Source organism: Gavia stellata, chromosome 4 (genome assembly GCF_030936135.1).
Source record: "Gavia stellata isolate bGavSte3 chromosome 4, bGavSte3.hap2, whole genome shotgun sequence".
Classification (NCBI taxonomy): domain Eukaryota; kingdom Metazoa; phylum Chordata; class Aves; order Gaviiformes; family Gaviidae; genus Gavia; species Gavia stellata.
Genome location: NC_082597.1, coordinates 47,343,395 through 47,368,276, shown reverse-complemented (window position 1 = coordinate 47,368,276; position 24,882 = coordinate 47,343,395).

Genomic DNA, 24,882 nt, shown 5'->3' with positions numbered 1-24,882 from the left:
GTAAAAATTATTATTCATAGAGGACTTTTCTCCATCGATTATACTCCTTTTAGACATGGAGTGGTTTTATTGTCTAACCAAAAGGGATAACCCCTTAAAAACACAGCATGATATGAATGAGTGGTCAGCAATTGGCATGTATACCATATTTAATTTTTCTTTCAACATTTCTCCCTTCCCCTCACCCTGGGTATTTATGCTAAGCTCTGAAGTACTGAGGCAATTACTCTGCTGTTTCAAATTCCCACTTCATCTAGTCAGTAGCCAGAAAGCATGACCTGAACTGCCAATATGAAAATTTCCAACAAAACAATGGTTTTGGACTGTGTTTCCATCTCTATTAGAGCACTAGAGGTTAAATGCATTTTCATAAGTACTTGTGCCAGAGAAACTTACATTTTCCTAGGCAGTGAAGTCTGCCATGTGCAAAGATCTATATATCGTCTAGGTCACAAAGTATTTAAAAAATTAATACTTCCTGTGTATGCATAAACAAATGACACTAATCTTTCTTAACCGACTGTGTACATATGTGCATATGTGAATATATAGCCCACATAAAGTATAATATAATAAATAACATAATGTATAGTACACAAATCAGACTATTTTTATATTAACAGGCTTGATGTTTTCAAAGCTGTTTACATGGAAAAGGAAGGGAAAAAGCTTTTATTGTTTGTAGGAGAAATCATCCTAAAGAAATATCAGGAGAATAGGTATGAAGTGTTGAAGCAGTGTAACTGTGCCAGAGCTATCAGGGTTCAAGTCCTGAGCTACAAAAATGGGAGAAGGAAGAGACAAGCCCTGATATTTGGCTGACCAAATGGGCTCCAAGAATCTTAGCCAACAACACTGCACTGATGAAGGGTAGAAAGACTGAGTCATCCTATATAACTCATTAAGAAAATACCATGTTTGCTGTGATAATGGACATTAAAGCAGGTAAAAGAAGAAAAAAAAAGATGATCTCTTGAACTTTTCAACAAAATACCTGATTGCTTCTGGGCTGCTGTTTCTTCTCATAATGACTCCTGTTTTTAGAGGCTGCCTCATCTCTCCCCTATCCAGCTAACATGTCAGAGGCAAGACAGATGGAGCAGTTTATCAGTGGCCAATACGGTCAAGCTAGCACTGTAACATACTCTTTGTAGCTACATCATTTGACACTACATTTTTGGGTTTCTCTGAAATCTGGACATGTGCTATACCATAGTTTCAAGACACATCATGTGGGAAAAGTCAAAAATAACCAGAAACCAAATTGCTATTATTTAAAATATCCCAGACTATCTACAGTTTCTAAAAAAAAAAAAAAAAAAATAAAATAATCAGAGGCAAATTTTAAAATCTTAGCTAATGGAAATGTTTCTAATATAAATACCAATGATACATCTGAAGGGCTTCTGGGCCATTAAAATAATGGAAAGTTGTATTGTGAGATGATGACAAGAAGGAAAGTGCTATCATTCTGACTCAGGTTAGAGCTATTAGGGAGCCTGAAACCCTGAAACCAATGGAAAAAGGCAAGTCAGGCTCTAATATTACTTCCATAATTGCTTTTATATGTACCAAAGCCACATGCTGTTCCATTGACATAACATCATACACAAAGGTGTTTCATTAGAGCGTAAGAGCTTCCATCCATGAGACACCATTCTCCTAGTCTTTAACACATGTTTAATGTTTACTTGCATGAGCAGACTTACTAGTCTTCTTGGTACAATTCATACAGGCCAGGATGGGGTCCTGAGCAGGGATGTTTTCTCCTGTGGTCCCCTTTTAAGTATATTTTATGCATACTGTAACAATTCCCATTTCCATAGCCTTTTCTTCCTGTATTTACAGCAGGGGAGCAAAGGCATGATTGTTTTTGTTAGCTTCAGCTAGGAGAAAAGATTTGATTTGAATAATGGGAAAAAATCAGATTTCTGCCCGACATTTCCTCAGGTAATGTCACTTTGGTTCATATGTGCGTGTTTAAACTCTATCAATAAATAGATGAAGAAAAGCAATGATTAAGTATTTGTGAAACATAAAGCAGACATTTAAAGGAGAGTCATTAAAGACAAAGACAATTAGTCAGACTAAAAAAACAAAACACTGAGATATGTATGTCTAGCCTAGATACACACAGTAGCTACAGTCTGGAAGCATTTATCCTTGGATTACTTTTTATCTATTAATAACATTTGAAAAATGATTCTTACCCCAAGTTATTTTCATGAGGCAAGTATAATGTAAAAATTTGTACAGAGTCTCAAATATAAATAAGAGCTATGGATAGTACTTGAAGAAGTCTCTGCATGTTGCAGTCTCTGGACTAAGGTTGTTCCTAAAGAATTTTATTCCTTAAAATTAAGAAAAAAAAATCAAGCTTGTCCATTCTGAACAATAGAGAAACTGTGGATTTATTTTCTTTTCTTTGCTATGACTAGCTTTATTTGGGATGAAGAACACTTGAAAAGAACAATTAGATGCACAATGAATAACCTAAATTGATATGCCCTGAAAAAGCATGTTATTCATAGCGTGATCCAAAACCCATTAAAAAAAAACCAGAGTCCTCTCACTCATCTGAATGCATTTTGAATCAGAGCCCTAGCCACAAAAAAGTACAAAATCATGCACAGTCGACTCCTAGTAGCTGATTTTCTTTTCCCTGAATCGTATGAAACTGCATGATCATATCAACAGTAAGAATATAGTGATGAGAGTAGTGAGGGAGAAAATCCCAGAAGAGTATATAATGTAGCAAGTCACATTCATTAAAAGATCAAAACCAAAGGAGACTGCATAAATCACAAGGCAGCCTCAGTTTGAGCTCTGGCTGTTAATGCAGGTTTTATTGCAACTCTTTTCTGTGACTTTCAATAAAAAAAGCATCTGCTGAACTATCGCAGTATTTGATACGTACACTGCCCCCAAGATACAGAGCACCTTCTGAAAGAAATGTGATCACCCCTGAGCAATTTGAACTGTTGAATCTTTTACTGCATTTTAAAAGAAAAATGTGTTCTATGTAATTCAATCATTTCCCCACTTCTTTCTTTTTCTTTTTTCTTTTTTTCTCCTTTTAATGTTGGAGTTTAAAATGTTATTGGTTCCTAAATCAAAAGCATACATATTGTTCATAAGACAGGACACATAAGAGGAAGCCTGCAGATGCAGAACAGTAGCAATATGAAATATATAGCTTTTGCATTAATATTGAGATTATAGCTTCTTAACTATTGTCTCTGTAAGCCTTTTCTTACTACAATAATGGAAATGAAGTAGAGATGCATGCCTTTCAACATATTTGAAAGAGAGAAAGTGTTCTGTTAACCCAAGTATGTTTCCAATCTACTTTTCTGTCAGAACAAGTCTGCTCTGCTTTTGCATCTGCAGCCTTCATAGATATTTCTTTCTTCCTGTACGAGCAACTTGAATAGAGCAGAATATCATTGCTACGCAAAATGTTTGGTGCTTCTTGATAAGAAGACAAGGGAAACACTTACTCATCATGAACAGAGTTAACTGCGCAGCACTACGGGAGACACAGAAAAGCACTGTCAGTCCTCAAGTGGCCCTTCACCTTTTTTGCTATGTGTTTAGCTGTCAACTTTTCAGCAGTATGCCAGTTGTGGAACAGGACCATCAGCAGTGTGAATTTGGTGGCAAACCCAGTGAAACGAAGGGTAAAAATGACTGTTATCTTCAGGCACCGTAAGAGATATAACATTACTAAATCCTGAGGAAGCAAGTCCTTGTGTGGATTATTTGCAAATAGTCTTGTTAGGTATACATAAGTAAATCTCTCCAAATACACATAATTATCATGACAGGTTACATCTCTAGCTGTAACCAATAACCATCACCAAAACACTTTGAGAGAACCTCATCTTCTGGCAATTTTGAGCTTTTAGCGTGTGGATTGGTTTGTAAAACTAAAGACAAGGCTAGGATAGGTAAGACAGCAAAGAGAGGGTTGAGGGCCAGCAAGGCTGTATTGCTCATTTATCGAGAGAATCATAGCAGCTAACAACAGCCAGCAGGAAAACAAATGTACAAAACAATTCAGTAGTGAGAGCTACCTCAGATGTAACTGTTTTTCTTCAGTGAGCAGGATGGGTTTAATACAACTTGTACAAACCAGAAGGCTAGAGTTTACAGCTGCAGTAAATGACACTTTGAAATCGTATGTACTGGTGAGACAAACATGAGGTTGTCCAGTAACTCTGCTCTCACTACTATAGCCCAAATTAAACTGTGGTGTTGTTACAGGATGATTTAGTCTCCCTGAGCTGTTAAGTTTCACTGTTTTTCATTTAAAGAAGTTGCTGGGAGAAAGACACAAGTGGAAGGGTTCTCAAGAGAAGCGAGCAGTGTGAGCCAAGTGTTTAGCAGAGAATAGTCAAGGGTATGCACTGTTTATGAGCTGGGTTGTGAACTCAGGTAAAAAATCACAGCTATACACTTTAAAATAAAAACTGAGAGAAAAATGTTGCACAGCTTAAACAACTGGTGTTTGGCTCGAAAAGGGACCTTAGCAGTCATCTTTTTGCAACAGGAGTGCTGGCTGAAAGAGATGTGGGTAGCAAAAACACCTGAGTAGATAGGTCCCATTTTGTTTAAGAAAGTTGACTTTTTATTTTTCTTGTTAATAAACAGAAAAAAAATCAAAGATTATTCACTGTGTAATTCCCCTGTCTCCAGATGGAATAAAACATCAATTTGTTTAGTCTTTTAACTTAGAAGAAGTTAAAATAATATAATATGTATTATCTATAGTGGTAGCAAACTTAACATGTTGCAAACAAATCTTCAAGGCTTACTTGCTATGAAGTGATATTAAAAATACTTACTAATACATCTCTAAACCCATGTGAAATCACATTTCATTCAGAATGAGAGACACTAAATAAGGCATAGAAGTACTGCTGTTACAAATGCGACAATCTCAAGACAAAGAAAGAATTGAGTACCTGAATTGTCCAACATTTTCCAAATATTTCAGTTAATCCAATAAAAGAAAATGCCTTGTCTCACATTTAGGTTTCATAATTACATTAAAAGTAACTACACATAGAAAAAGTGACAAGATTTTTCTGACATCAAAATATTATTAGAAAAACACTTTTAGTCATGCTATAAAAACTTGGATCATGACATCACATCTATCTCTGTGTTGTTGTTTCCTCTAATGATTAAAATCACATGTGTAAAGCTTACCTGTATTCCTGAAAATGTCTGGAAAAGCCAGAAAACCTTACATACAGACCCAGAATACTTGTCAGGCAGAAGCCTGAAGGAACAAATTTTAGGGATATTTCAGACCACTTTGAAATCAGTGGGAGAGTGCTTTTGGCTTTGGTGACATGAAGATTTCATCTTCTATATCTCTATCCAATGAATACACAAAATGTTTTGTTTCAAAAAAACAATTGTTGTGCAACAATAGCTGACATTTCTTTCTTTTAAGGTATTTGGATGTCAGTGTGTAAGTTGACTTAGTGCAATAAATGAAGCTCAATAATTGAATAATTACAGTTGAAATTCAACAAACAAGTTAGCTCATATAATTACCTTGTAAAGCTCCTTTAGAGTGCAATGATGACAAATAGCTAGAATTGCTGATGTCAGTTTAAAATAAAGAAAGCATTCAAAACATAGTCTTGTCCAAATGCAAATAACTATGTTCAATTTATAAAGCAAAGGGAATTTGTTTGTGACTACAGTGAACTGATAAAAAGCTTTTGTAGAAAATGTAGTAACTTACATTTGCTTAGGAATTCAGTTGTACTTAAGTTCCAGTTTCATTGTTTAATCAAAAACTATTGGTTTATGAGGTGATTATTTTTTCAGCACAGGTTAAAACCATTATCTGATATTAACATAAAGTACTAAGGAAAACAACATTTGATTTAACTAATATGTTCATTTTAGTCCAAATACCTGAGTAATGATAGTTATTCATTTATGACCAGGCTCCTACCATAATAAAAAAAGAAAGATGCTGCAGATGATTAAACTATTAATTTTTTTATTTCCTCCCAATTTAATTGCACACTCCTGCATCACGCTTGGATGCACAACAAAACTAGACATTTGGTGCTTCCAGTGGTTATAAATGGAAAGCCTTCAGCTTTTTTCTTCATTACGTCTAAAATAAAACAAACCTGTTTAACATGATTAAAAATATATAGTTCTGTTACTTCTCATGACATTTGAATTGCTGGAGACATTCTGCTTTCCTCTTCTAATGAGGTGCATTAGTCAAGAGCTAAAAGACCTTTGACCTTAGGATCAAGTGCCTACCCTGCAGGGACAGAGCTCAGTATATGGGATTATGGGTTGACAGGAGACAGCTGGAAGAAATACCTGAGAATTCACACTTAAAGTAATCCCTGAAAATTGAATGTAGGTATGTGGAAATAACAATTATGTTCTCTAGTGAAAAGCCTTATAAAAACTTAACTAGGGTTTTGGGACCCCATCAATAGCTGCACTATTGAATGAAGCAGTCAAGCATGTTTAACACTGTGCTCAACAGGGACTGAAGTTTTGTGAATGAGCTTAATCTCCAGTTGATTTTATTGCTGACTCCTTTTCTCTCCTAATGATGTCCTGTGTTGTATGCTAGTATTATACCAAAGGATTTACGCATTATTAAATAGCAAAAAACCAAATGGTTTATTTAGGTTTTTCAGAGGAAAGTGATGACAGATACTTATAAATGTTTGAGACACATGGATTGATGGATATGTAGAAGTGGCAGAATAAGAACATGTTTTCTGCACAGAATAGAGATCAATTATTAAAAACAAAATGTTTGGTACATTGTATATTAAATAATTTCAATTTAAAATTTAAAAAATCTAGCTACCCTTTTTGAGTTGTTTCTCCCTTTTGTTCACCCATTTGTACTTCATGGCAAGAAACGTACCTTTTAAAAATATTTAAAATCGTGTCAGAATAGATTCCAGCAAAAATTTAGTTTCTTATTGATTGATAGATTGAAAATATAGCAAAAAAATATTTTTGGTTCAATCTAAGAAATAATAATGACAAACAAATCTTTTAAGAGTTTTGAACTTCCTAAGAGTTTAATTAAATTGGGCATGTTTTCTCTATTAAAATGTACTTGTAATCACAATACTGAAATTTAGAGTCTTGTTAAATTTACTTGAGACTTATGTGGGGTTTTTCCATGAAAATATTTGCGGAAATCAAATTAAGTTTGTCAATTCTGCCAATCCTGTTCTTGATTTTTTTTTTATAAGAAACTAATTACCTGAAAATATTACGAAGTTTTAAGTAAAAAATTTGCTCTGGGGCAAGATATTATTAAGATCTCTAGTCTTTACATAAGCTGAAATAAGATGCTTCTGTCTGCACCTTGCAACTGTTCTAGAACCTTCCATATCCAATTTTTTTCATTTCTCGGGCTTGGACAAACCACTGCCATGACATTACACCTTTGCGTGTTGCCAGTGAACTGATCTGAGGCTTTTGCCCCTGTTCTGTACTTGAAAATCCTTATACTGCTTCAGATTACATTAATTACTAAAGGTATCAGGAAGTCAAAACTCTAGCCAGGCCTGACACAATATGGGAACATTTCTTTGCTGTCACTCTATTAAATCAGAATGACAGAAGTGAGCAGGATGCAGCTGTCTTTTTCTCTCTTTTTCTTTCTGCACTAAGGGACTGTCCCGCACTGAGACAATTTTCCAGCAGTACTGTAGGATCTGCGGATGCTGTAGGATGAAGCAACAATACATCGTACCTGAGAAACTACTACCTAAAGAACTGACCACAAAATGAATGTAGTATATCAGTTCATTAAGTAGACTGTATGTCTATTTATATTAATGGTACATTTACATGTAGGTTAATTCAGATTTGAATCAGACTCTTAGAAAAATAAAATTACATTGCTGATATCCAAAAGCTACCAAGGGTCCTGGGAAAGTCCTTCAAGCATTATAGGCCTTAATCTCACCTTCAATTTCTAGGGAAAGAGGTGATGCAAAACCAGTGTGGCTGAGTCAAGGCAACCAGAAGTTCCAGGAGAAAATTTGTTTTCTTGTTAAGGTGTTTTGGTCTTTTGTGTTCGATTGCTGTACGGCTGATCTGAGCATGAGTTTATCATGTTGATAGCCTAAGTGTTCAGACATGATCACCATGGACTAGTGCTGTTTCTCATGGAAGAGTACATAATTTTTCATATATTGTATATACTTTGGAGTTGCCATTTTTAAAATGCAACTGTTTTAAAAACACAATCAGGATTTTGTCTCGAATGATAAATTACAATCTACAGCTAAGTGAACTTGTTTTGTGATAATCCTTTAAGAACAACAGCTGCCCGGCTGTCTGGCTTACATTGGCTAAAGAAACCTAAATACAAACATATATTGCCCATTGTTATAATTGCAGGGAAAGGAAGCAAATCTGTCCTTCTTTCTGGAAAACAAAATAAATTTGTGGCAAGGAGCACATTTATTTACAATTGCAGCAATCACAAGGATAGTAATAAAATAAATCCTGTAAACAGTGTAATTATTCTGTTTATTGTAAACTTGACATTGCATTTGGAATGAGCTCCTGGGAGACTTCCCTTCCACAACTAGCAAGATGGATGTTTCTGCACATAAAGTGAAAGCTTCTGTCTTTTTGTAGTATATGTATGTTTGGGTGTGGGTGGGTGTGCCTAAATTCTTGGTACAGAAACAAGTGGGTTGAAAGGCAATGAATTTAAACTAAGTAAACAAAATATTCCACAGAAGAAACTCATTGAATAGCTATAATTACTCTGTAAAATAAGACAATTTCAGGTAATTTTTTTTACTAAAAGTAAGAATCACAAATATGGCATCTTTAGGGCATTGACTGTATCAGCATTGAGGCCACCCTTTTTTTTTAGGTGCACATATATAAATGCTAGCATATATAAAAATAACCCAAGTCAGAGCGATAAAAAGAGGAAAAGTTATCTTAATTACAAATTATCTTTATTCTCCTCTCCATTTGTGAGGCACAGATGGACTAACTATGCACAAGAAACAATCAGAGTTCATAAATATGAACATACTGGAAAGAAAATTAAACTGATGTTGCATCCATCTTTCAAGCATTCTTTTCTGAGATATCATATGTCTTTCCTAGTTTTTTGGAGCTATGCATGGGTTTATGATGATAATCAGTGGGAAGGGAATATAGATGTTGGATTGTTTAATGGAAGAATGGCTAAGGAGTATTATGGATTTCATTAGTCTAAAGCAGGCAGCGACAACCCAGAGGAAGCCAACATAAGCCAGTCTTGCTGTCACAAACCCAGTTCAACCCAGAAGCAGAGGGGTGTGATCTTTTCGACAGCATCTTATGATGTTCCAGTCTTTGCCAAGGACCAAAACTCTAAGAACACAGTGAGGCAAATTGTGTCGGGTTTTCTGGGTTATTATTTTTTTGTTTGACTGGCCAAATATCTTGGGCAATGAGAAATATATATTAAAAAAATGTGTTTTCAGCCCTGGCACCAACTCAATGACAAATATCATTGGAGAAAATTTAAAAATAGCAAATTATTTTTTTATTTTGTCTGATAGCTTTGAAAGTTATGCTTCCAAATATTTAGAAATACATACAAAATTATTAATGAATTAAATTCTGGAAACACCACTTCTCCTTTCATTTCTTCTTTTAGTAAACACATGGTTGTATCTTAAAGTCAGATATCACCTGTGCTGATTAGCATGATTGCAAAAACACAGGCAATAGAAACTCATCTACTAACTTAGCCTAAACCTGTAACTTCTATCTGAGTTATAGCAACTTTTAGGAGTGCATTCAGAATCTATCACATCCCTAAGCAAATTGTTCCACTTGCTATTTTTCTTCTGTTAAAAACATTTCTATTTCCAGCTAGTGAAATAGAATGTGTGAATTAGTGATGGCTGCAATTACAAACGTGCTTGAAGCAATTAAATTTTATGGGTGTTGGTTAAACAAACGTGTTATTTGAGATTGTGATACTATCATCAACAGTTACATCTCTTTGCTTGTGCATTACCAGTTGCAAGATTGAGCTCTTTGAGTGTGAAAGCTTTAGAACAAGAACTCTCCTCTTCCACGTGGGGCCAAGAAGAAAAGAATCCTGATCCAAACTTCACCATTCCATGGAAATCCATATAAGAAATACATTCACCACAGGAGTAAGGTCACAATGAGAAAGAGATATGGAGAGCCTTCAGAAATATTGTAAAAATAAAGAGGGGACTCCAACTAACTTGTGCTTTACCTTAGTATTGTGTATGTGCTTTAAAATTAAGTGTTTCCTCTGTAAACATAAATGGACCCATTTTTCTTTTTTCTTCAGGTTTTCATGATTTCTCCCCCCTTGGTTTGCCTTTTAGGACTCTGATGTAAGTGCAGCTGTGGTTTTTTAAGAGGTGTTTACGCCATTTCTTGCACACAGCTCATCCATCACTCTCTGCTCAGATACAGCAAGAATTCAAAATGCAGCCTGAGTGGCACAGCCTTTTGCCTTTCATGAAGTGGCTTAGCTGGATCTGGAGCATCAGCGTGTCACCAACAGCACGTTCCTGGAGTGAATGCAGTGGTTTCTCCCATGTTCCAGAATATGTCAAGGAGCAGAAATACTAACGTTTACATATGCTACAGTGCAACTTGAGACCCATGCTGGAATAACACCACTTCATACCACAGGTCTTACAGAGACTCTATTTCAGATGTCATCCTTGGTACCAGAAATTTTCCTTCGCTTCAACTTATTCTTAACTGTTCCTAATGAAACAGTTTCTAGCAACATATAATCTGTTTTTCTTTCATATACAAGACCATCTTTCTGGTTAAATGCTAGATTCAGATATTTCATAATAAAAATGTATTATCAGTTTCAGACAGGGCTCGCTCCCTTAGGCAAAATTTGACCAACTCAGGTTAGAGCTGCTTCCATCTGCTGCTTGACAGGGCCAACCAAGTCTGTCCAGAGTGATGTTTGTGATTGCTTTACTTTTATCAGCTCCTGCTTTATACTGATCTGGAGCTACAGTGTTAGTTTATATCTGAAATGGCAATTCACAGAAGCATCCCTTCACCTTTGTGAAGTTTCAACAGTGCGTGTACAGATGGTACCAAATTCTTACTACCAGTGGGAGAAGATAGATAGAGCAAAATTCTGTCCACTGAAGTTGTTGGATAGGAAGATGAACCTGGTAGCAGCCCAAACTGAACACCTGCATGCTCATACCAGGAAAAACGCAGAATTTTGCCAGTGTTTTGTCCTCTCCCTTTCTAACCTAAATTTACATCAGTACTGAGAAAACAATAAAGAGTAACTAAATAGTCTGATCAGTTCGGAGAATATAGAATTTAAAAATATTATTTTTCAACATTAATTTGAGATAATTGCCAATGATAGCAAAATAACTTAAAAAAAAAGAAAAATCAGTCTTAAGTTACTTTATTATTTAATAACTAGCTGGAAGCTTAATGGGTGTATCAGAAGCAAGTCAAGGAAGGGCAAGCTCCAGACTGTTTTTCTAGAGATGGGATTTCCAGTTTGGTTCAGGACTGGATATGCTTTATTTCACCTCTGCTCACAAAGGTGATGATTTCATAAGCATTCCATTTAGAAGTGAGATTGTCAATACGTCTTGAAGTTTTAAACTCACATACTGGGTCTCAAGTCCTCTCTCCAAAAAGAAAAATCATGGATCACAACTTTAAATAGAAGAATATTAAATAAAAAAAATTTCAGCACTCATAGCAGGTCAGTGTAAGTTAGAGATGAGCAAGTGCTACAAGATTGACTAGTCTCTACCAAACGACTTGTCTGTTATAGCTCAAGCTAAGAAGCTTGGACTTCTAAATCTAACTCTAAGGGCTTTGGTTTAATTCCAAGATACCAATAAATATGCCCGCTGTCACACAGGAAGTGTCTAAACAAAATCTTCTATCTAGATAAGACTAATTACAAACAATTACGATATTTATTATATAGTCACATAAATAAGTTATAAAAAAAAAAGAAGTCTAGAATATGGTTTTATGCTGTGTCATATACCCTGTTGTGACCTTACCTCAGAATAAATATGGGATAGTGTTTTCAGAGGAAGAGCCTGCATACAAATAGACAAAGCTGATATGCTTTACATTGCTGGTGTGAACCATACACTACCAAGTAACCTTAACAGGTACCTGTAAGGAAAAAAAAGTGGAAAAATAAATCAATTTTTTGAGCAATCAATTAAATTTAAAGAAATAAACTAAATTTACATCAGAGAAATATTTTTCATTGTGTGATCACGGTGCTTTTGATCCAATACCAAAAGCTCAAAAGCTGGATTTATTATATCATCAAACTGTAGGTCTTGAGAAGAAAACAGTGTGAGAAGCAGGACTACCATGGCTCCTCGCGAGCTGTTAGCTCTGAACTCCAGCACTTCAAATAATGATAGTTGTTTCACGTCTGAGCAATAAATGTGTGGTCATACCTTGAAAAACTGTTTCAGCGGAGTATCATCTGTGCATGGCAAGTTGTTTGTGCATCATCTGCACAACCGGTGAAATACAATCCATGTTCTGTAGATCTTAAGGAAAAGTTAGTAGGATTTGAAAAAAGTTCTAACCAAAAAGGAAAGAGGTAGCATATATTTCATAATGTTCAAAGAAAGCCCACCCATAAAAGAAGAGGTTACTATAAAGCCGATTGAACTATAAATCTGCAAGCAATAACACCACAATGAATTTCAGGGCTTGAGAGCAAATCATCCTAAGCAGAGGACAAATGCAAAACCTTTTGCATTTGGCCTGTGGGAAACAACATAAGCATATTAGGATAGTAGAGGTGACACAGGACATGAATAAATATATTAGGATTTGGGGGAGGTTTTTCTTTGATTTCATCTAAGTCAGGATTTAACCTTCTCTGTTCTGTATATATCTTATAATCATATCTCCGTTAAGGAGCACTGAAAACTTCAAGGATACTCTATTCCATATGCTTGTATTTAAGACTTTTTTAAGTTGTTTTTAGGGTGCAATAGAAGAAAAAAACTGTGGACTACTTACTACCTGGCACTAGCCTATGTAAGTACTTAGAAAATTTCTTCTTTAAAAAAGAAGTAGCCCCAGACCAGTTAACATGCCTACATTTTTGTGAAGTTTACTTACCAATATGAAGTTTTAATTGCTTTTGTCCCCACTTGCTTTATGTCAGTTTCTATATAAAGTTTCAGAATATTTCTAAACTTTGGGGAAGTTCTGAACTAGATCCAAACCTTGTCTACTCTAGGATTGAAAATGCAACAGAAACGTGTGTGTTTGTCCTACAGTATGGAAATAGTTCAACATCATGATTTAAGTATACATGCCTCTTGAATTTATTACCCAGCAAAAACCTTCCTTTAAGCCTACCCAAGATTGCCAGCTTTCAGCCAATTTACCAGCAGGGTTTTTTATTTATATTGTCAATAAATCAATGTTTTCTGCCAGCAGCCCTGCAACAAGTACTACTCTATTTTCTGTTGCATATATCTGGGAAACACAAATATGAAATTACACGAAAATAACCACTAGAGAATGAAGCACTAGATGTCTTTCCCAGCACTGCTAGCTGGGCACGTCACTTTCCATGGTAATGGGTCAGAGACAGATTAGCGGAATTATCTGGGATTCAGCTAGATGCAACCAATGTGAACTCTGAAACTACAGATCTCACCAGCATTGCATTTGATTCCAGGCAACTTTGCAGACAACTAGTCTCAGAGTGAACCAGCTTGGGCAATTTTTATTTACTGTCTGCCAAAGGTATTTTTCTTTGTATGGATTTGATTCTATGGGGCTTTTTTTTTTTTTCCTTTTGGTGTTGCTTTCACATTTTGGGGGTTTTTAATGAGAAGATATTTTACAATGATGGAAAGGAGCAGAAGACTCTTGTTCCTTTCTCTCTTTTCTACTTACCATTTTTTATTGAATTTTTTCCTCCTATCCAGACTTTTTCCTTATTTCTTCTGACCCCACATAATAGTTATTAACTAGATTTTTGCTTTTAAATAAAGTACTTATTTAAGAAGAAAAAAAGGAAAAGAAATCTGTGATCAATTTACTGTCCAAGCCACTATCATCTCCCTTATCTCTCTTCACATAGATTGCTCATTTCACCCAATCAATTTACAGAAGTTAAATTTGATTCCCTCTGTTCCAGCTGAGTTGTACTTAGCACATAGACTTGAGAAAAAATATTGTTTCCAAGTTATTACTGCTGCTTCTGATCATCTGAGCACAGCTTGGGGCCGGCCTGCCTGCCTATGACATAAATGAAAATAGTCTGAAGATCTGTGTGCAGCTGACAGTAGCAACCTTAAATAACTTCCTCCAATGTTGTTGCAAAGGAGAGACAGCCTCCTTGATCAGCTTTGTGTTGACTAGAGAGTCGCCTTACTTCAAAGGCAAGCCACCAACTTTAGGATTCTAGTAAATCACCGGAACAGTTGAAAGGAGGTGTATGAAAAATCATGCTTACAGTTTCTCTCAAGCTTTCTACAGTTGTACTTTCTACAATTATTGTTACACATATATGCTACTCAAGGTATGTATCTGGATCACAGTTTCATGGAGGAAAACCTAACTAGTTTGCTAGTAAGGTCTAGATTGGTTGATCTAGATTCATGGTTTATGATATTATCACAGCATATGTCATATACTATACGACTGATACTCAACTACAACAACTAGAATGTTTTCTGTGTAGGCACATTTATTTTCCTTGAAGCAAGCAGAGAACCTCCTTCTCCCACTTTTCTCAATTAAACTGAGAAGCCTAGGCACAGAAATCAGAAAGAAGGAAAGCATCAGAAGACCTAAGAGTATATACAGATTTGGCATAAGGCAACGTTTATTTCTAAGAACAAGGAACTGTTGTTCCTGACCCAATGCTGGAGCCCTAGCCTCTAGGCTGTTGTGTGACTTCTAAGTTTGGTTCTGTTAGCATCTTTTTTAATCTTTGACTGGTTTCCCCTAGCTGAGAAACTGAATAAATATAAACAAAGACAGACTGGATAATCAAATGCATAGTTATAATGCATAATCTTAAGTATTTAATCTACTATGCAAGGTTATATTTCACCTGTCCTGAGGTGAGGTGGTAGTTTTTGTGAGACCCCCTCTTTTTCTGCAAGACACTGACGAAAGAAGTGTATATTATTGTTCATGGGATCTCTGAGAGGTAAGGAATCATAAAATGAATCTAGCAAAGTAATAGTGTCATGTTCATTATTGCAAGAGTCAAAGCACAGGATCAAAGGCTCAGGAAAAAACAAAGTTTGACAAAAAAGGATCAGTTGGGAGTAAGGGTCACAGCCAAACAGGAACAAAAGAATAAAGAGCAGAAGAAAACATCTGCAAGCCTTGCTTGTGGGGAGGGAGAAGGAAGTAGGAAGAGGGAGGAACCTTTCCACATACTTGCCCTCAGAGGTTTGCATATATTTGTGTACTCCACATTGTTTGAATCTGATTTATAAAATAGTTGCATTTCAGAGATAATGAACAACACAGATGACCTCTCCAGAGGGGTTTCCCTTCCCCTTAAGGGATAGGGGGAAGAGAACTTTCTCGCCACAAGAGAACATAAAGACTTTTAGGGGCTTTAACCACCTATGTCCTATAACATTTGTGACATATGTTATATATGTGCAGACCTGTGCACGTCATTTTTTTTAAATATAGTCTCCTTATTTCCTTCTTTGCTTCTCATCTCAATCTTTACATGTGGCTCTGCAAAATAGAGGGAGCAACACTACAAAAGAAAGATCCAGAGGGGGTAGATTCATGTGGGGTGAGCAGAACCAGACTTGCTCTGACTCCTGACAGAGACTCAGAGTAATGAGTCCCAACCTGGGCAACGATTGAACACAGAGACAGCATAGAATTCACCTTATATTCTTCCCTACTACCCATAATAATTTTGGGATGGGCTGCAGTAAGCCACTGCAAACCTAAGAAGTCTGTAACTTATACGAGTAGCCATTCTTGCAATCACCTTTCATTCCTGTGCCTTAAAGCCAGAGAGATGTATGTACCTTCTGCCTAGTGAGCCAGTGGGAAGGCTTGAATAAAACCATTACTTTCACAAAGTGTTCACAAAAAGTAACTTCAGATAGGCGAGGCCAGCTTTACCAGGCTTCCCCTACAGCCAATGAGGTGAAAAATAGAGGTTAGGAGTTTCCTTTAGTATCTGAGGAGACTAGTACTTTCCATTAATATGGAAATCTCCTGAGCAGAAATATTCTTTTATATCACTATAGAATATTGCTGCTTCCTTATCTTGTCATGCTTATTTTCTGCAGAAGAGGTTAGCAGCAGTAGGTTGGTACATCTCCATGGACTAGCCATCACAGGAGTTGGAAAGCTTCACATAACTCACCTTTTGCCCTTTGCACTTGGGAATGCATCAAGAAAACATCCTTCACATGTGTTCTCACACACAATCAATTAGGATACACAGAAAATGTTTAGCAGGTAGAAATAGGGTACAAAATAACATCCACAAAAGGGATACTTCTTAGTACTCCCTCTTGCATGACTGCTATGTTTTTACAGTGCATGTTTTGCTCCTTATAATAATTACTTGGCTATTTTTTTATTCAGCTGCTCCTGAGGTAATACTATACGTCTATTTATGGCTAAAGGGATGTTTAAAGTAGTGCAGTCTACTCATCAAAGACCTGATTCTGCAGTATTCTTACCTTCCTCACTCCTGTAAATTTTTGGAGCAGTTTAATTTCTTACTATATGAGTGCTTTGCAATGCAAATACGCATAACTGCTGTCAGTGATTTCCAATACACTGCAAACAAAGGTGAAAGAGTAAAACTGGGAGATGATATTTCTGAAATAAGAAAGACCCTTTCTCCAGACACTGACTCAGACTTTTAAAACCTCTTTTCCATCCAATGCACCATAAATGGGTATTAGATGTGGTCATCAAATAGTCCACAGAAGAGTAAACTCCCTTATCAAATCAGTGGGCATTTTTGCAAACTAGGACTGGTGAACTGTTTTGAGAAACAATGTAAAAATGTTTCACAATGGGAAGGACTGACAAATGGAATACATTTGGCATGAGTAATGACAGATTTTTAATCACTCGAAATCTTCAGATTGATGACTGGATGTGTCTTAGCCAGAACCAATTTGTTGGGACCAGAACCAATTTGGTTGTTGTGGTGGGTTAGCCTTGGCCAAGGGCCAAACTCCCACCCAGCTGCTCAATCACGCCCCCACTGCAGAAAAGGAGAGGGAGAAAATAGGATTAGAAAGCTTGTGGGTCGAGATAAAGACAGGGAGATTACTTACTAACTACTGTGATAGGAAAAACTGCCTCAACCTGGGGAAAATTAATGTAACTTTTTGCCAGTTAAAATAGATTAGGGTAGTGAGAAACAAAGACAAACATTAAAACAACTTTCCTCCTGCCTCTCCCAGGCTCAGCTTTGCCCCTTCACTCCCAAATCTTCTACCTACCCCGACAGTGGCACAGAGGGATGGGGAGGTGATGGTCAATACATAACAGTTCCTGTCTGCCACTCCTCTATCACACTTTCACCCTCCTCCAGCACGGAGTGTCCCTGCAGGCTTTAGTTCCTTCATAAAATAACGGCTCCATCGTGGATCCTGCACAGACTGCAGTGGATACTTGCTCTGGTGCCTGGAGCACCTCCACACCCACCCCCCACCCTTCCTCTGATCTTGGTGTTCCCTCCACTGTTTCTCACTCGTTTTATTACCTCCTCCTCTCTCTGTCCAGCAATTTTGCCTTTTCTTCAGTGTTTTCTCAGAGGCACCACCAGCTTCACTGATGGGCTCAGCTGTGTCCTGCAATGGGTTCCGCACAGGGCAGCCCCTGGCCTCCTCCCCTGAAGCCCTCCACTGCCAACACCTTGATGTCTGCACACAACACATTTGTCAACAAGGGAAGGAAGTAAAATCCAATGGTGGTACTAGAGTTTGAGAATCAGCACTATGACATTAAAATTTTGTCTATGTTAATAATACGCACCAAGTGTTCTCATCTAAGCAAGTGCCCACTACCGATCAGTCACTGATTCCACCCAGCACTTGCAATTGTTTACACCATTTATCTGTAGCCTCTTCGAAATCTGAAAAATAAAAACCATATTTTTATGGAAGACAAAGTCAGAAATTAAGATTAGTTTCTGAAATTGGATACAAATCCCACTTCAAGGCTTGTAAATGTTGCAGATTCTGGTGGGTATGACTGATCAACACTTTACTGTAAATATCACCTGCCTTGAAAAAGCCACTGAGTTTCAATTTCTGCATTTTAATATCTTTCACAAAACTTTATGCAGAGAATTTGATGTACTGTTTAAAATATATGTAGAGAAATTCAAACATAAACATTATGTGACAGTTAAAATATTTGACTGTATATTTGGAATATATCAACAACATATTGTGTTATGCTGTCTTAGAATATTGAAATATAAAAATGAAGCCTGCATATCCTTAATTATGGTAACTCTGTTTTATAAATATAGTAATAAACAGTAAAACCTATGTAATGCACATACGGAAAACCTAGACTTTTTGAGACACACAGGGTCATTTCTGCTTTGTAAATCATGAACCTTAAGAGAGACATCACTTAAAAGAGACAGAAGAGAGAAGAATTTGGGAGCAGAGTCAAGGATTTATGATAGATCCATATAGGAACTGTGGAAGATTTAGGCATCTAGCTGCCATTTTATGCACCTAAATTAAAGATTACAACTTCAATACCCCTTCTAAGATGAAGCCTAACCCAAGAGTTACCTGTGTCTTTGACTTTAAAGTATTCCAGGTGTGGAGAACTCTGTTCTGGGCATGTCCTTAAAGGCCACCTTCTGTCTAGTTTTCAGCAACACAAAGCATAGCTCACAGCTGAAACTTTGAAGATTTGCAAACTTCTTTGCAAAAGGTGGATCTGAATTTTCAGAGCATGTGAAAACCTCACACAGGTGGGATTATCACTGGGGTCTGCTTTTTATGAGATCAGGCTCAGCTCCTTCTTCTACTTCAAAAAGTATAATAATTTTTACCTCAACACTATCCTTGCAACAAGCAAGGTGTCCTTCTATTACCTTCTGTTGAAATCAGAGGTGTCCTTCTATTACCTTCCGTTGAAATCAGAAGCTTAAGAAATCATCATGTGAGTGAAAAAAAGAGAGCAAATATGAATGAGAATTACTTTTATCATCTAATAAGTAGACTTTCACCTGAAAAAGTTCCCATTCTGTTCTAGCAATATTTGCCAGGTTCTTCCATTAAGTATTCATGGGAGCAAAAACTGGAGTCCTACCTTGAAATACTTCATGTAACAGAATTCCCTTTGATGGCCTTGAGCTGAATGATAGATAGCTCTGTCATGTCTCCTAATGATGTTTTCAGTCTTAAAGAAAGGTTCCGCTGCTTCAGGTGTTAGTTGAAATCTTGTGCCAGGAGCTGGAAAGCCACTTCTCACCTCCTATGATCCAGGCAAAGTAAAACTCCTTGGGCAAATTCTTACAGCAGAAGGAACAAAAAAGGGTCAAGTATAGAGACGATGGTTTCTAATTCTACCTTGAAAAACCTTATTTGTATTATTTATTTAGAAAGGTGGGAGGACAATACAGCTTTATGTATCCGTAGGATAAGGCAGGAGAAATGTGATGGCTGGGATCTTTACTTAAAATTCCAAAAAAAAAGTAAAATGATATATCATGGCTATTAAAACTAACAGGAGATCTGTTGTGTTCTGTGACATATGCAAAATCAATCTGTTCTATATGAATAACGTATTAAAAAACAAATAAGTGACCTGGCAGCACATAGTTCATATAGTTCTTCCCTTTCCACTAATCTCTCCATATTCAGTATATGAACTTTTTTCATGTGTTGGTCAGTCAAAGTGAAAGCTGCATGTAAAGGATCTCCTCATGAGAATCTTCTGCAGTGATGGAGGAATCAAGTATTGTTTCTTCATTCCCTCTGAACTTTACAGAAGGGCAGCTGATAAAGAACTAACCAGATCCAGGCTGATGCCCATTGCTTCTCACACCTCCAGAATTCACAGGGAAAAATATATAACTTGTGGTTAATTCACGTCCACCATGATTTTTCCACTACCAATATATTTGCAACCAAAGCATGGTGCTAGTAAAAGTTAGAGGCTGACAGCACTTCTGTCATAAACACTGAATGGAGGAAGTCTTTGAGTATGAATCACATACGAAATAGCAACAGCAAGAGCAAATAATGCACACACTTTGTGGAAAAATATGTTGGCCAGTACGTGGAAACTACATTAAGGCTGCAAGCAGAAAAAGGTGCTAGACTAATGAAGAGAAGGATGCAGCTGAGAAAGAAAATGGAATCTGTATAATGATGAAGACGACTAGTGCATGACAATCAGGTAGTTGAATAGATGGAAGATATCCACTGGGAAGTGAATATGGAAACTTTGTTCTGAATGAGAACTAGAAGTGAGGAAACAGAGGAAGTCATAAATCTAGTGACCTACAAGAAATATTTTATGTAGTTGTTTGTGCCAATCATTCTGCATAAAATTATAGACAGTTTCTGCTTTGAGGTGTCACAAGCTGAACATTCAGGAAAATGAATGACAATAGATAACTTTTGTACAAATCCATACCATCCTACAAAACCAAAGAAGACAATTTAAAAGAACACATTTTGGGGTCAGCCAAATCATTGCATGGGAGGACTCTAATACTCTATCAGGGCTACATAAAAGAAGCCTCTAAGTTGCCATACAACAACTTTGCAAACATTGGTGAAGCAGAGACAATAGGTGACAGCCAGTTTGCATATTAACAAAAGAGAAGCAGAGATGCATAAAGCCCTGATGTGTTACAACAAACTAGATTTTTCTTTGACATACTACAGAAATGTAACAGAACCACTTTATATAACAACGAAGAGCTCTAAACTCATACTGGAAAGTAGCAGCAACACTTTATATATGCATATTGGATGCCAAAGAGGGATGGAGGTGGAGATGTTAAAATAAATAAAATGTCTTCTGTAGCAAGCTATTGCAGTTTATAGAATTCTTGCCTCTGACAGCTTCCCAAGGTCCCTCAGCTGAATATTGACACACAGAATAAATGGAAAATAGCACTGTTACCACATAGGCTATGGTTTCCAGCAGAATCAATAAAGCTGAAGGATAATAGAAATGTGATTATCCCATTAATCCACAGGACCAAATTTAACACAGCAAAATATCATCTCTACGAATATCTTAATGAATTTTCAGGCAGAGCAAAACTGTGAGGGTTGATTTCAGGACGAATTAGTGCTTTTAGAGAAATTTTGAGAGACATAGCAGAATACCTTTCACTAAGTATCAACCACCTTAGATGCATTCTGCCTTGTGCAAAAGTGGAGAGAGGGACAGATTTGTTTTTGTTTCATTTAAGGCAGATAATAAACCATGTTTTCTTCTTAAAAAAAAAAGATAACTTTCTTCCCAGGGTAATAAAAATTCTCTGTGAACTCTGATCTTCCTCTTAAAGAGTGTAAACAGATGCATACTTATAAAAAATGTGAGTCAAGATAATAAGTTACACAGTAGTACTTAATCACTTGTTCTTTGCTGCGAACTTTTCCTTTTTCTGTAACTTGTATATTTTCATTGTAAGTAAACTGGGTCCTGGACCCAAGGTCCTGACTCCGTTCTTCCTTACACCTCTGGAAATCAGAGTGGAGATGTGATTATAAAACTAGGGAAATTAACATCAGAACTGGGTCCCTCACATCCATCTTTGACTCAGAAACACCTAGCACACACCGAGAGAGAGGTGCATAAATAATGAGTAATAGCTATAAGAAGTACACAAGTGACCTTTCCTCTTTTCTCAGTCTAATAGCAGAAGACCTTGAGAACTTGACCTACTGATGAATAAGGCATAAATCTGCTAAGCAGCTATGAATATATGCAATACAGTGCCTTCTAAGGACTTCGGAAATTCTTTTCATTGTTCTGACCTCAAGAGGGTCAGTATTCTTATCTCCTGGCAATGAAACACAGTTGAGACTGTTGTCTTGTTTTTTGAACATTAAAGAGCTTCTATGATGAAGCAGGCAAGACTTGGACAGCATAGATTTCTCCTGAGCTAAAATATGTATCAAACTCTTGGCTATGCACATAACACTCATAAATGATTGGAGGCTCCTTGGTTTCTGAAAGCTTTGGGAAATTTAATGGCCTGAAGGATTCCACATATAGTCTATTAAAGCTTCTAAGTATTAGAAAAGCGAGCTCCTTCTCACACTCATCAACCCTAACTACGATTTCTAAAGCAGTATCAACAAAAAGTGCAATAAAACATTATCACTATACACAGGCTTACTACTGTAGACTTTGAGGTAAGTGGTAACTTCACCTCTTTTGTTTGGATAGATGCCATAGAAAAAGTGAGCCTAAGAGAACAGTGAGTATTTTGGTCAGTTCCTTTCTACAAATGTTCCATGATTCCCTTTTTGGAGACAGAGAGGAGATTATAACACTATCAGCTCTGCTGGCACGACTAAGATTAATACAGATGGGGAGGTATGTCCTAGAAGTCATAGTAAAAGTTTTCTTATCGATGATATGTAACTTATACATCTAGTGAGACTTTCCTCCACATTATCATGCAGCCACCCCGTTGGGTTGGCACATAGTCTTCTCTTCCCACACAACAGTTTTCTTTGAGCCACTGAATATCCTTATTTTTCTGCTTTTCTTATGATTATTGGACAAGACAAAAAGATACAGGCCATTGTGCTTTTGTAACCTTTGAAACAGTGCTCCACTTAAAAAGCATATGTGGCACAGGTTTGGGGGGAGGAGAGTTAAAATTCCTACCTACAGTTTAAGAATTCTATTAAAGGAAGAAAAGTTCTCTGTAGAAATGGGAGTATCAGCTGGTCTAAACAACTATGTAGCAAGCCATTGACTCTTCATATTCTTTTTCCAACACTGGAGATAAAATAGACACACACTGAATTGCTTTTGTTATTCTGCTAGTGTTCTGATAGGTAGATGCCATTCAATTTCATATTGGACACTATCTTCCATATGGGTGTTGCTTACACAAATGACAATATAATAATGGCAAATTGAAGTATAAATATAGTCTTTGATACATATGCTAAACATCAAATGGAGTTTTAATTTGGGTAGTGATCAGCAACTTTTGCCATGTAAGAGATAGCAAGGGGGGTGGACATATTTCTATACAGCCTCTAGGGAAGGAAGTAACCCTATGCTATCCCAGTGTTTCTAGGTACATCTGTGATATCTCTCAGCACCCTATATTTCAGGAAGTCAGCCTGTTTGTGAAGTTATTGTAAGGTAGCAGTGGGCATAAGTAAAACACTGCTAATATAGTACTTGGCCAAAAGTAGCCTCCCCTGTAGGAGTTTGTTTATAAATTGCTTTGGTCCACTTGACAAGGTCAAATCCATTCTCTTAATGATGAATCTCATCTGTTCTGGTGCAGAAAGAAATGTTTTCTTTCACTTCTACGTGTGGTAAGAGCTCATTCATCTCTGTATGTTCTAAAGGGAAATCTAGCTACATCAGAGAGAGAAGGAGTATTCAGAGGGCAACTGATGGCCAGGAAGATATATTGAATTCACTTTCCTGGGACAGACATTCAAATGGTAACAAGTGATAGAAAACAGCTCTATATTTCAGCATGATGTGTGTTCTCTCTCTTATGATTAAACCCCCTGTGGGCCATCTGCATTTAATGGGTTAGAACTACTTTGTAGCTGCAGTTTTTTCCTTCCATGGCTCTTATTTATTTGAGAGGAGACCAAACTGCACTCTTAAAAGTGCAGCATGTAGGAAACACTGCCAAAAGAATGAGAATGAAAAGGCAAATTTATGGGCCAGTGTTGTTTTAAGCATTTAGCAGTATAAATAGGAAGTGTAGATAAATGTGGACATATAAGTGACTCTCTGTTTATCTCAGTTACATTATTTGCTGAAATTCCAGAAGAGAATTAGCCCAATTAGTTTATATAAGGGTTAATGCTCTGCCTCTGGACTAGCAATTTAGCATATGTGTAGAACTGTTTTCAAACTAAAACTAACACTCCTTAGAACAGGTCTTCCTAAGAAGAAAAAGCACTGCTCAGTTCATCCTTGTCTCTCTGATCCTTAAAATACAATAAATCAGGCACAAATATGGAAACTACTGTAGTAAATTAGATATAAAACATTGATTTAATAAAGTTCAGTGTTTTAAAAATAGCAGAATGGAGTACCTAACAAAAAAACATTTATATAAATTAAGTAAAGTTGTTCCAGGACAATTTGATTTAGCATAGTATAGCAAATCTATTATGTATTTATTAGGGATCATATTCTGCTCCTGAGTGAAGTCACTGGCAAGATTCCCACTAACTTCAATTAAGATTTGATCATAGGGAGATTTTTGAGTAGAGTTAAGGAAATTTCATCCCTCCACTAACACGCAGTTTTCTGGCTCTAAATATTCAATAAACTCCCAGCCAATGAGTGTATTTCCCTCTTTTCTCATTGTATATATTACTTAAGCATTTTCTAAATAATACTCACTAACTCAGATCTCTATTCCAGACCTTTTTGTAAAGGGCTCCCAAAATCATTCAGTATTTTGTTTACTCTATGTGTTCAAGTGACATCTGACAGATTTTTCCATATGTAAATATACATTTCATTACATGTTAAAATGTTTATAAAGACTAATGAGAAAATCATTCTTAGTACTCTAGAAGCTGAGTTGTTCCTTTAATATCACTTTGAAAGAAAAATGCGATGAACATGTTTTGTATTGTC